Raw genomic sequence first — 13,322 nt, forward strand, 5'->3', positions numbered from 1 at the left:
AAGGGGTTAGCCTTACTTATTTTTTGGGCAAAAAATTTTCGGTCTCCGATTCGATTTGTATGACCTTTTATTGACTGATCGGACCACCAGGAACTCAGAAAATGCAGCGAAAAGTGCGTAGGACCAACGGCAGAGAAATTACGACGGAAAGAGCACCTGCTGAAAAATGGCGAAAACTCGGATTCTCGTTTTTCGGCTGCCATTCTTGATCCGTTGCACGCAGCGTATTGGGACTGCGTCCAATCAATTCCTCTCGCAAAATTACGTCGTAATAGTGCATAAAAGAATTTATTCCGGGACTTTTCAAAATCTCAAAAATTTTCGTCAAAAATACTAAGGGGTTAGCCTTACTTATTTTTTGGGCAAAAAATTTTCGGTCTCCGATTCGATTTGTATGACCTTTTATTGACTGATCGGACCACCAGGAACTCAGAAAATGCAGCGAAAAGTGCGTAGGACCAACGGCAGAGAAATTACGACGGAAAGAGCACCTGCTGAAAAATGGCGAAAACTCGGATTCTCGTTTTTCGGCTGCCATTCTTGATCCGTTGCTCGCAGCGTATTGGGACTGCGTCCGATCAATTCCTCTCGCAAAATTACGTCGTAATAGTGCATGAAAGAATTTATTCCAGCACTTTGAAAAATCTCGAAAATTTTAGCCAAAAATACTAAGGGGTTAGCCTTACTTATTTTTTGGGCAAAAAATTTTCGGTCTCCGATTCGATTTGTACGACCTTTTGTTGACTGATCGGACCACCAGGAACTCAGAAAATGCAGCGAAAAGTGCGTAGGACCAACGGCAGAGGAATTACGACGGAAAGAGCACCTGCTGAAAAATGGCGAAAACTCGGATTCTCGTTTTTTGGCTGCCATTCTCGATCCGTTGCTCGCAGCGTATTGGGACTGCGTCCAATCAATTCCTCTCGCAAAATTACGTCGTAATAGTGCATGAAAGAATTTATTCCAGCACTTTGAAAAATCTCGAAAATTTTAGCCAAAAATACTAAGGGGTTAGCCTTACTTATTTTTTGGGCAAAAAATTTTCGGTCTCCGATTCGATTTGTATGACCTTTTATTGACTGATCGGACCACCAGGAACTCAGAAAATGCAGCGAAAAGTGCGTAGGACCAACGGCAGAGAAATTACGACGGAAAGAGCACCTGCTGAAAAATGGCGAAAACTCGGATTCTCGTTTTTCGGCTGCCATTCTTGATCCGTTGCTCGCAGCGTATTGGGACTGCGTCCGATCAATTCCTCTCGCAAAATTACGTCGTAATAGTGCATGAAAGAATTTATTCCAGCACTTTGAAAAATCTCGAAAATTTTAGCCAAAAATACTAAGGGGTTAGCCTTACTTATTTTTTGGGCAAAAAATTTTCGGTCTCCGATTCGATTTGTACGACCTTTTATTGACTGATCGGACCACCAGGAACTCAGAAAATGCAGCGAAAAGTGCGTAGGACCAACGGCAGAGGAATTACGACGGAAAGAGCACCTGCTGAAAAATGGCGAAAACTCGGATTCTCGTTTTTTGGCTGCCATTCTCGATCCGTTGCTCGCAGCGTATTGGGACTGCGTCCAATCAATTCCTCTCGCAAAATTACGTCGTAATAGTGCATGAAAGAATTTATTCCAGCACTTTGAAAAATCTCGAAAATTTTAGCCAAAAATACTAAGGGGTTAGCCTTACTTATTTTTTGGGCAAAAAATTTTCGGTCTCCGATTCGATTTGTATGACCTTTTATTGACTGATCGGACCACCAGGAACTCAGAAAATGCAGCGAAAAGTGCGTAGGACCAACGGCAGAGGAATTACGACGGAAAGAGCACCTGCTGAAAAATGGCGAAAACTCGGATTCTCGTTTTTTGGCTGCCATTCTCGATCCGTTGCTCGCAGCGTATTGGGACTGCGTCCAATCAATTCCTCTCGCAAAATTACGTCGTAATAGTGCATGAAAGAATTTATTCCAGCACTTTGAAAAATCTCGAAAATTTTAGCCAAAAATACTAAGGGGTTAGCCTTACTTATTTTTTGGGCAAAAAATTTTCGGTCTCCGATTCGATTTGTATGACCTTTTATTGACTGATCGGACCACCAGGAACTCAGAAAATGCAGCGATAAGTGCGTAGGACCAACGGCAGAGAAATTACGACGGAAAGAGCACCTCCTAAAAAATGGCGAAAACTCGGATTCTCGTTTTTCGGCTGCCATTCTTGATCCGTTGCTCGCAGCGTATTGGGACTGCGTCCAATCAATTCCTCTCGCAAAATTACGTCGTAATAGTGCATAAAAGAATTTATTCCGGGACTTTTCAAAATCTCAAAAATTTTCGCCAAAAATACTAAGGGGTTAGCCTTACTTATTTTTTGGGCAAAAAATTTTCGGTCTCCGATTCGATTTGTATGACCTTTTATTGACTGATCGGACCACCAGGAACTCAGAAAATGCAGCGAAAAGTGCGTAGGACCAACGGCAGAGAAATTACGACGGAAAGAGCACCTGCTGAAAAATGGCGAAAACTCGGATTCTCGTTTTTCGGCTGCCATTCTTGATCCGTTGCTCGCAGCGTATTGGGACTGCGTCCGATCAATTCCTCTCGCAAAATTACGTCGTAATAGTGCATGAAAGAATTTATTCCAGCACTTTGAAAAATCTCGAAAATTTTAGCCAAAAATACTAAGGGGTTAGCCTTACTTATTTTTTGGGCAAAAAATTTTCGGTCTCCGATTCGATTTGTACGACCTTTTGTTGACTGATCGGACCACCAGGAACTCAGAAAATGCAGCGAAAAGTGCGTAGGACCAACGGCAGAGGAATTACGACGGAAAGAGCACCTGCTGAAAAATGGCGAAAACTCGGATTCTCGTTTTTTGGCTGCCATTCTCGATCCGTTGCTCGCAGCGTATTGGGACTGCGTCCAATCAATTCCTCTCGCAAAATTACGTCGTAATAGTGCATGAAAGAATTTATTCCAGCACTTTGAAAAATCTCGAAAATTTTAGCCAAAAATACTAAGGGGTTAGCCTTACTTATTTTTTGGGCAAAAAATTTTCGGTCTCCGATTCGATTTGTATGACCTTTTATTGACTGATCGGACCACCAGGAACTCAGAAAATGCAGCGAAAAGTGCGTAGGACCAACGGCAGAGAAATTACGACGGAAAGAGCACCTGCTGAAAAATGGCGAAAACTCGGATTCTCGTTTTTCGGCTGCCATTCTTGATCCGTTGCTCGCAGCGTATTGGGACTGCGTCCGATCAATTCCTCTCGCAAAATTACGTCGTAATAGTGCATGAAAGAATTTATTCCAGCACTTTGAAAAATCTCGAAAATTTTAGCCAAAAATACTAAGGGGTTAGCCTTACTTATTTTTTGGGCAAAAAATTTTCGGTCTCCGATTCGATTTGTACGACCTTTTATTGACTGATCGGACCACCAGGAACTCAGAAAATGCAGCGAAAAGTGCGTAGGACCAACGGCAGAGGAATTACGACGGAAAGAGCACCTGCTGAAAAATGGCGAAAACTCGGATTCTCGTTTTTTGGCTGCCATTCTCGATCCGTTGCTCGCAGCGTATTGGGACTGCGTCCAATCAATTCCTCTCGCAAAATTACGTCGTAATAGTGCATGAAAGAATTTATTCCAGCACTTTGAAAAATCTCGAAAATTTTAGCCAAAAATACTAAGGGGTTAGCCTTACTTATTTTTTGGGCAAAAAATTTTCGGTCTCCGATTCGATTTGTATGACCTTTTATTGACTGATCGGACCACCAGGAACTCAGAAAATGCAGCGAAAAGTGCGTAGGACCAACGGCAGAGGAATTACGACGGAAAGAGCACCTGCTGAAAAATGGCGAAAACTCGGATTCTCGTTTTTTGGCTGCCATTCTCGATCCGTTGCTCGCAGCGTATTGGGACTGCGTCCAATCAATTCCTCTCGCAAAATTACGTCGTAATAGTGCATGAAAGAATTTATTCCAGCACTTTGAAAAATCTCGAAAATTTTAGCCAAAAATACTAAGGGGTTAGCCTTACTTATTTTTTGGGCAAAAAATTTTCGGTCTCCGATTCGATTTGTATGACCTTTTATTGACTGATCGGACCACCAGGAACTCAGAAAATGCAGCGAAAAGTGCGTAGGACCAACGGCAGAGAAATTACGACGGAAAGAGCACCTCCTAAAAAATGGCGAAAACTCGGATTCTCGTTTTTCGGCTGCCATTCTTGATCCGTTGCTCGCAGCGTATTGGGACTGCGTCCAATCAATTCCTCTCGCAAAATTACGTCGTAATAGTGCATAAAAGAATTTATTCCGGGACTTTTCAAAATCTCAAAAATTTTCGCCAAAAATACTAAGGGGTTAGCCTTACTTATTTTTTGGGCAAAAAATTTTCGGTCTCCGATTCGATTTGTATGACCTTTTATTGACTGATCGGACCACCAGGAACTCAGAAAATGCAGCGAAAAGTGCGTAGGACCAACGGCAGAGAAATTACGACGGAAAGAGCACCTGCTGAAAAATGGCGAAAACTCGGATTCTCGTTTTTCGGCTGCCATTCTTGATCCGTTGCTCGCAGCGTATTGGGACTGCGTCCGATCAATTCCTCTCGCAAAATTACGTCGTAATAGTGCATGAAAGAATTTATTCCAGCACTTTGAAAAATCTCAAAAATTTTCGCCAAAAATACTAAGGGGTTAGCCTTACTTATTTTTTGGGCAAAAAATTTTCGGTCTCCGATTCGATTTGTATGACCTTTTATTGACTGATCGGACCACCAGGAACTCAGAAAATGCAGCGAAAAGTGCGTAGGACCAACGGCAGAGAAATTACGACGGAAAGAGCACCTGCTGAAAAATGGCGAAAACTCGGATTCTCGTTTTTTGGCTGCCATTCTCGATCCGTTGCTCGCAGCGTATTGGGACTGCGTCCAATCAATTCCTCTCGCAAAATTACGTCGTAATAGTGCATGAAAGAATTTATTCCGGGACTTTTCAAAATCTCAAAAATTTTCGCCAAAAATACTAAGGGGTTAGCCTTACTTATTTTTTGGGCAAAAAATTTTCGGTCTCCGATTCGATTTGTACGACCTTTTATTGACTGATCGGACCACCAGGAACTCAGAAAATGCAGCGAAAAGTGCGTAGGACCAACGGCAGAGAAATTACGACGGAAAGAGCACCTGCTGAAAAATGGCGAAAACTCGGATTCTCGTTTTTCGGCTGCCATTCTTGATCCGTTGCTCGCAGCGTATTGGGACTGCGTCCGATCAATTCCTCTCGCAAAATTACGTCGTAATAGTGCATGAAAGAATTTATTCCAGCACTTTGAAAAATCTCGAAAATTTTAGCCAAAAATACTAAGGGGTTAGCCTTACTTATTTTTTGGGCAAAAAATTTTCGGTCTCCGATTCGATTTGTACGACCTTTTGTTGACTGATCGGACCACCAGGAACTCAGAAAATGCAGCGAAAAGTGCGTAGGACCAACGGCAGAGGAATTACGACGGAAAGAGCACCTGCTGAAAAATGGCGAAAACTCGGATTCTCGTTTTTTGGCTGCCATTCTCGATCCGTTGCTCGCAGCGTATTGGGACTGCGTCCAATCAATTCCTCTCGCAAAATTACGTCGTAATAGTGCATGAAAGAATTTATTCCAGCACTTTGAAAAATCTCGAAAATTTTAGCCAAAAATACTAAGGGGTTAGCCTTACTTATTTTTTGGGCAAAAAATTTTCGGTCTCCGATTCGATTTGTATGACCTTTTATTGACTGATCGGACCACCAGGAACTCAGAAAATGCAGCGAAAAGTGCGTAGGACCAACGGCAGAGGAATTACGACGGAAAGAGCACCTGCTGAAAAATGGCGAAAACTCGGATTCTCGTTTTTTGGCTGCCATTCTCGATCCGTTGCTCGCAGCGTATTGGGACTGCGTCCAATCAATTCCTCTCGCAAAATTACGTCGTAATAGTGCATGAAAGAATTTATTCCAGGACTTTTCAAAATCTCAAAATTTTCGCCAAAAATACTAAGGGGTTAGCCTTACTTATTTTTTGGGCAAAAAATTTTCGGTCTCCGATTCGATTTGTATGACCTTTTATTGACTGATCGGACCACCAGGAACTCAGAAAATGCAGCGAAAAGTGCGTAGGACCAACGGCAGAGAAATTACGACGGAAAGAGCACCTGCTGAAAAATGGCGAAAACTCGGATTCTCGTTTTTCGGCTGCCATTCTTGATCCGTTGCTCGCAGCGTATTGGGACTGCGTCCAATCAATTCCTCTCGCAAAATTACGTCGTAATAGTGCATAAAAGAATTTATTCCGGGACTTTTCAAAATCTCAAAAATTTTCGCCAAAAATACTAAGGGGTTAGCCTTACTTATTTTTTGGGCAAAAAATTTTCGGTCTCCGATTCGATTTGTATGACCTTTTATTGACTGATCGGACCACCAGGAACTCAGAAAATGCAGCGAAAAGTGCGTAGGACCAACGGCAGAGAAATTACGACGGAAAGAGCACCTGCTGAAAAATGGCGAAAACTCGGATTCTCGTTTTTTGGCTGCCATTCTCGATCCGTTGCTCGCAGCGTATTGGGACTGCGTCCAATCAATTCCTCTCGCAAAATTACGTCGTAATAGTGCATGAAAGAATTTATTCCGGGACTTTTCAAAATCTCAAAAATTTTCGCCAAAAATACTAAGGGGTTAGCCTTACTTATTTTTTGGGCAAAAAATTTTCGGTCTCCGATTCGATTTGTATGACCTTTTATTGACTGATCGGACCACCAGGAACTCAGAAAATGCAGCGAAAAGTGCGTAGGACCAACGGCAGAGAAATTACGACGGAAAGAGCACCTGCTGAAAAATGGCGAAAACTCGGATTCTCGTTTTTCGGCTGCCATTCTTGATCCGTTGCACGCAGCGTATTGGGACTGCGTCCAATCAATTCCTCTCGCAAAATTACGTCGTAATAGTGCATAAAAGAATTTATTCCGGGACTTTTCAAAATCTCAAAAATTTTCGCCAAAAATACTAAGGGGTTAGCCTTACTTATTTTTTGGGCAAAAAATTTTCGGTCTCCGATTCGATTTGTATGACCTTTTATTGACTGATCGGACCACCAGGAACTCAGAAAATGCAGCGAAAAGTGCGTAGGACCAACGGCAGAGGAATTACGACGGAAAGAGCACCTGCTGAAAAATGGCGAAAACTCGGATTCTCGTTTTTTGGCTGCCATTCTCGATCCGTTGCTCGCAGCGTATTGGGACTGCGTCCAATCAATTCCTCTCGCAAAATTACGTCGTAATAGTGCATGAAAGAATTTATTCCAGCACTTTGAAAAATCTCGAAAATTTTAGCCAAAAATACTAAGGGGTTAGCCTTACTTATTTTTTGGGCAAAAAATTTTCGGTCTCCGATTCGATTTGTATGACCTTTTATTGACTGATCGGACCACCAGGAACTCAGAAAATGCAGCGAAAAGTGCGTAGGACCAACGGCAGAGAAATTACGACGGAAAGAGCACCTCCTAAAAAATGGCGAAAACTCGGATTCTCGTTTTTCGGCTGCCATTCTTGATCCGTTGCTCGCAGCGTATTGGGACTGCGTCCAATCAATTCCTCTCGCAAAATTACGTCGTAATAGTGCATAAAAGAATTTATTCCGGGACTTTTCAAAATCTCAAAAATTTTCGCCAAAAATACTAAGGGGTTAGCCTTACTTATTTTTTGGGCAAAAAATTTTCGGTCTCCGATTCGATTTGTATGACCTTTTATTGACTGATCGGACCACCAGGAACTCAGAAAATGCAGCGAAAAGTGCGTAGGACCAACGGCAGAGAAATTACGACGGAAAGAGCACCTGCTGAAAAATGGCGAAAACTCGGATTCTCGTTTTTTGGCTGCCATTCTCGATCCGTTGCTCGCAGCGTATTGGGACTGCGTCCAATCAATTCCTCTCGCAAAATTACGTCGTAATAGTGCATGAAAGAATTTATTCCGGGACTTTTCAAAATCTCAAAAATTTTCGCCAAAAATACTAAGGGGTTAGCCTTACTTATTTTTTGGGCAAAAAATTTTCGGTCTCCGATTCGATTTGTATGACCTTTTATTGACTGATCGGACCACCAGGAACTCAGAAAATGCAGCGAAAAGTGCGTAGGACCAACGGCAGAGAAATTACGACGGAAAGAGCACCTGCTGAAAAATGGCGAAAACTCGGATTCTCGTTTTTTGGCTGCCATTCTCGATCCGTTGCTCGCAGCGTATTGGGACTGCGTCCAATCAATTCCTCTCGCAAAATTACGTCGTAATAGTGCATGAAAGAATTTATTCCGGGACTTTTCAAAATCTCAAAAATTTTCGCCAAAAATACTAAGGGGTTAGCCTTACTTATTTTTTGGGCAAAAAATTTTCGGTCTCCGATTCGATTTGTATGACCTTTTATTGACTGATCGGACCACCAGGAACTCAGAAAATGCAGCGAAAAGTGCGTAGGACCAACGGCAGAGAAATTACGACGGAAAGAGCACCTGCTGAAAAATGGCGAAAACTCGGATTCTCGTTTTTCGGCTGCCATTCTTGATCCGTTGCTCGCAGCGTATTGGGACTGCGTCCGATCAATTCCTCTCGCAAAATTACGTCGTAATAGTGCATGAAAGAATTTATTCCAGCACTTTGAAAAATCTCGAAAATTTTAGCCAAAAATACTAAGGGGTTAGCCTTACTTATTTTTTGGGCAAAAAATTTTCGGTCTCCGATTCGATTTGTACGACCTTTTGTTGACTGATCGGACCACCAGGAACTCAGAAAATGCAGCGAAAAGTGCGTAGGACCAACGGCAGAGGAATTACGACGGAAAGAGCACCTGCTGAAAAATGGCGAAAACTCGGATTCTCGTTTTTTGGCTGCCATTCTCGATCCGTTGCTCGCAGCGTATTGGGACTGCGTCCAATCAATTCCTCTCGCAAAATTACGTCGTAATAGTGCATGAAAGAATTTATTCCAGCACTTTGAAAAATCTCGAAAATTTTAGCCAAAAATACTAAGGGGTTAGCCTTACTTATTTTTTGGGCAAAAAATTTTCGGTCTCCGATTCGATTTGTATGACCTTTTATTGACTGATCGGACCACCAGGAACTCAGAAAATGCAGCGAAAAGTGCGTAGGACCAACGGCAGAGGAATTACGACGGAAAGAGCACCTGCTGAAAAATGGCGAAAACTCGGATTCTCGTTTTTTGGCTGCCATTCTCGATCCGTTGCTCGCAGCGTATTGGGACTGCGTCCAATCAATTCCTCTCGCAAAATTACGTCGTAATAGTGCATGAAAGAATTTATTCCAGGACTTTTCAAAATCTCAAAATTTTCGCCAAAAATACTAAGGGGTTAGCCTTACTTATTTTTTGGGCAAAAAATTTTCGGTCTCCGATTCGATTTGTATGACCTTTTATTGACTGATCGGACCACCAGGAACTCAGAAAATGCAGCGAAAAGTGCGTAGGACCAACGGCAGAGAAATTACGACGGAAAGAGCACCTGCTGAAAAATGGCGAAAACTCGGATTCTCGTTTTTCGGCTGCCATTCTTGATCCGTTGCTCGCAGCGTATTGGGACTGCGTCCAATCAATTCCTCTCGCAAAATTACGTCGTAATAGTGCATAAAAGAATTTATTCCGGGACTTTTCAAAATCTCAAAAATTTTCGCCAAAAATACTAAGGGGTTAGCCTTACTTATTTTTTGGGCAAAAAATTTTCGGTCTCCGATTCGATTTGTATGACCTTTTATTGACTGATCGGACCACCAGGAACTCAGAAAATGCAGCGAAAAGTGCGTAGGACCAACGGCAGAGAAATTACGACGGAAAGAGCACCTGCTGAAAAATGGCGAAAACTCGGATTCTCGTTTTTTGGCTGCCATTCTCGATCCGTTGCTCGCAGCGTATTGGGACTGCGTCCAATCAATTCCTCTCGCAAAATTACGTCGTAATAGTGCATGAAAGAATTTATTCCGGGACTTTTCAAAATCTCAAAAATTTTCGCCAAAAATACTAAGGGGTTAGCCTTACTTATTTTTTGGGCAAAAAATTTTCGGTCTCCGATTCGATTTGTATGACCTTTTATTGACTGATCGGACCACCAGGAACTCAGAAAATGCAGCGAAAAGTGCGTAGGACCAACGGCAGAGAAATTACGACGGAAAGAGCACCTGCTGAAAAATGGCGAAAACTCGGATTCTCGTTTTTCGGCTGCCATTCTTGATCCGTTGCACGCAGCGTATTGGGACTGCGTCCAATCAATTCCTCTCGCAAAATTACGTCGTAATAGTGCATAAAAGAATTTATTCCGGGACTTTTCAAAATCTCAAAAATTTTCGCCAAAAATACTAAGGGGTTAGCCTTACTTATTTTTTGGGCAAAAAATTTTCGGTCTCCGATTCGATTTGTATGACCTTTTATTGACTGATCGGACCACCAGGAACTCAGAAAATGCAGCGAAAAGTGCGTAGGACCAACGGCAGAGAAATTACGACGGAAAGAGCACCTCCTGAAAAATGGCGAAAACTCGGATTCTCGTTTTTTGGCTGCCATTCTCGATCCGTTGCTCGCAGCGTATTGGGACTGCGTCCAATCAATTCCTCTCGCAAAATTACGTCGTAATAGTGCATGAAAGAATTTATTCCAGCACTTTGAAAAATCTCGAAAATTTTAGCCAAAAATACTAAGGGGTTAGCCTTACTTATTTTTTGGGCAAAAAATTTTCGGTCTCCGATTCGATTTGTATGACCTTTTATTGACTGATCGGACGACCAGGAACTCAGAAAATGCAGCGAAAAGTGCGTAGGACCAACGGCAGAGAAATTACGACGGAAAGAGCACCTCCTAAAAAATGGCGAAAACTCGGATTCTCGTTTTTCGGCTGCCATTCTTGATCCGTTGCTCGCAGCGTATTGGGACTGCGTCCAATCAATTCCTCTCGCAAAATTACGTCGTAATAGTGCATAAAAGAATTTATTCCGGGACTTTTCAAAATCTCAAAAATTTTCGCCAAAAATACTAAGGGGTTAGCCTTACTTATTTTTTGGGCAAAAAATTTTCGGTCTCCGATTCGATTTGTATGACCTTTTATTGACTGATCGGACCACCAGGAACTCAGAAAATGCAGCGAAAAGTGCGTAGGACCAACGGCAGAGAAATTACGACGGAAAGAGCACCTCCTGAAAAATGGCAAAAACTCGGATTCTCGTTTTTTGGCTGCCATTCTTGATCCGTTGCTCGCAGCGTATTGGGACTGCGTCCAATCAATTCCTCTCGCAAAATTACGTCGTAATAGTGCTTGAAAGAATTTATTCCAGCACTTTGAAAAATCTTGAAAATTTTAGCCAAAAATACTAAGGGGTTAGCCCTACTTATTTTTTGAGCAAAAAATTTTTGGTCTCCGATTCTATTCGTATGACTTTTTTGTGACTGATTGGACCACCAGGAACTCAGAAAATGCAGCGAAAACTGCGTAGGACCAACGGCAGAGAAATTACGACGGAAAGAGCACCTGCTGAAAAATCACGAAGGGAAAAGATTGACCTCATTTTATTTTTTCAGTCCGTTGGTCGCGGTATTTGAAAAATGACGAAAGAAAGAACCTGATTAAGGGGGGAGCCTGCTTTAGAGGCTTCAAAAAATCGGTTTTTTCGAGGATTTTTTTGGGAAGGAAAGAAATATCCGAGTAAAACGAAACTTTTAGGGTTTTTTTGTTATGTATTTCAACAGTCTTCTCGAATTTTTTCATTAGGATACATGTCATGTTATGCCTGGTACAAGAATTTCACCGAGGCGTTTGCATTTGTCGTGCGTTGGGAAAGGTGCAGGTCGCAATTTCCATCTGAAACAAAGACACCAAAAAAATTTTCACTTCTCAATAGTATAGCTTTTAGTTAAACCAAGAAAATTCCACAAAAAGTGAACAATTCAACAATTTTTTGCAAATTTAAAAAAAAATATATTTTTGTCGGAAAAAGAATTCACTTTAGATTGTTTAAAAAGTGGGTTAATTTTAACTTTCTTAAGGTTTTTTAGGTTGAACTAGAAGACAATTCTATCCCGAGTACAATTCAATTCGTCTCGTTTCGATAGGACGTTCAGTTTTTCCCCTATCTCTCCCGCCAGTCAGGAAAAAGCGTAAAAATGAAAAACCGAGAAATCGTGCGTCAAAGTTTTCGTGTATAAAAAATCGTAATTATCTTGAACTTACCGCAATAATATGCTAATCCGCGATTCCTGGTCCATAGAGTTGCCCTTCAGACTCTTCAAAACACTGGTTCCAAACTTCAAAAAACTGGTACAGACTCTTCAAAAAACTGGTTGAAAACTTCAAAAAACCGCTCGTATACCTGCTCGATGCTTGCTCACTATTTCTTCTGTAACTCCGAAAATATTTCGAATTTGCGTCTGAAATTTTAGGGACACATTCGTGGATAGTTTGGGAAGACATTTATGCAAAAAGAAAAATCGATTTTTTGAAGCCTCTAAAGCAGGCTCCCCCCTTAAGTCTAGTCTTGAGTCGCTACGAACAGCGGATTGAATAGTTACAACCGTAAAACGTACAATTTCCATTGTAATTTCACGACGTTTTAAGTGCCTTTGCTGAATACCGTAGGGTCAACTTAATCTAGAAAGCATCATTCAAATCGATTCTAAAAGGAAAAGTTTTCCGCTCGACAGCAAAGGAAGGTTGACACCTTCGAATTTTTTCAGACCATTTTTCCTTGCGTTAGAAAAATCCTTGAAATAATTTATTCAGACGCTATACATATGTAGGCGTCATATTGCGAGAGCGAGCGATTGCGCGTAGTCAAAAGTGGGTGCGACGCAAGATTTAACAGGTACAGTCAAAAAAACCATAAATCTTGTTTCATTACCAAATTGGCCAATTTAATTTTTGTTCCACGATATCTCTTGATTTTTTGCACTATTTGTTGCATGAAAAATGCTTCTGAAAATCAGTTTAAGACAAAAAATGTGTCAGAACATGATAAATGAAAGAGTTCAATGGCAATGCTTATCATTTCGTCTGTTTTCAAGATTCACTGAACGTTAGAAAAGCATCATAATAGACATCTACTTACAAAGTCTTTCGAAGATCTCATGTCACTTACTCGTTCGGTCCATACTTCACACGTATTGGTACGTACGTACAGTAATGTGTATCAATGCTTTCCTATCTCGGCTAACTTGTTTGCGGTCCGAAATAAAATGCGACTTCGTTTCCATACAAATTATATGACAACGACTCCCATTCTCTCACGTCGGCAGCATCCTCAGTCATTGTCA

Source organism: Neodiprion lecontei, chromosome 5, assembly GCF_021901455.1.
Source record: "Neodiprion lecontei isolate iyNeoLeco1 chromosome 5, iyNeoLeco1.1, whole genome shotgun sequence".
Lineage (NCBI taxonomy): Eukaryota > Metazoa > Arthropoda > Insecta > Hymenoptera > Diprionidae > Neodiprion > Neodiprion lecontei.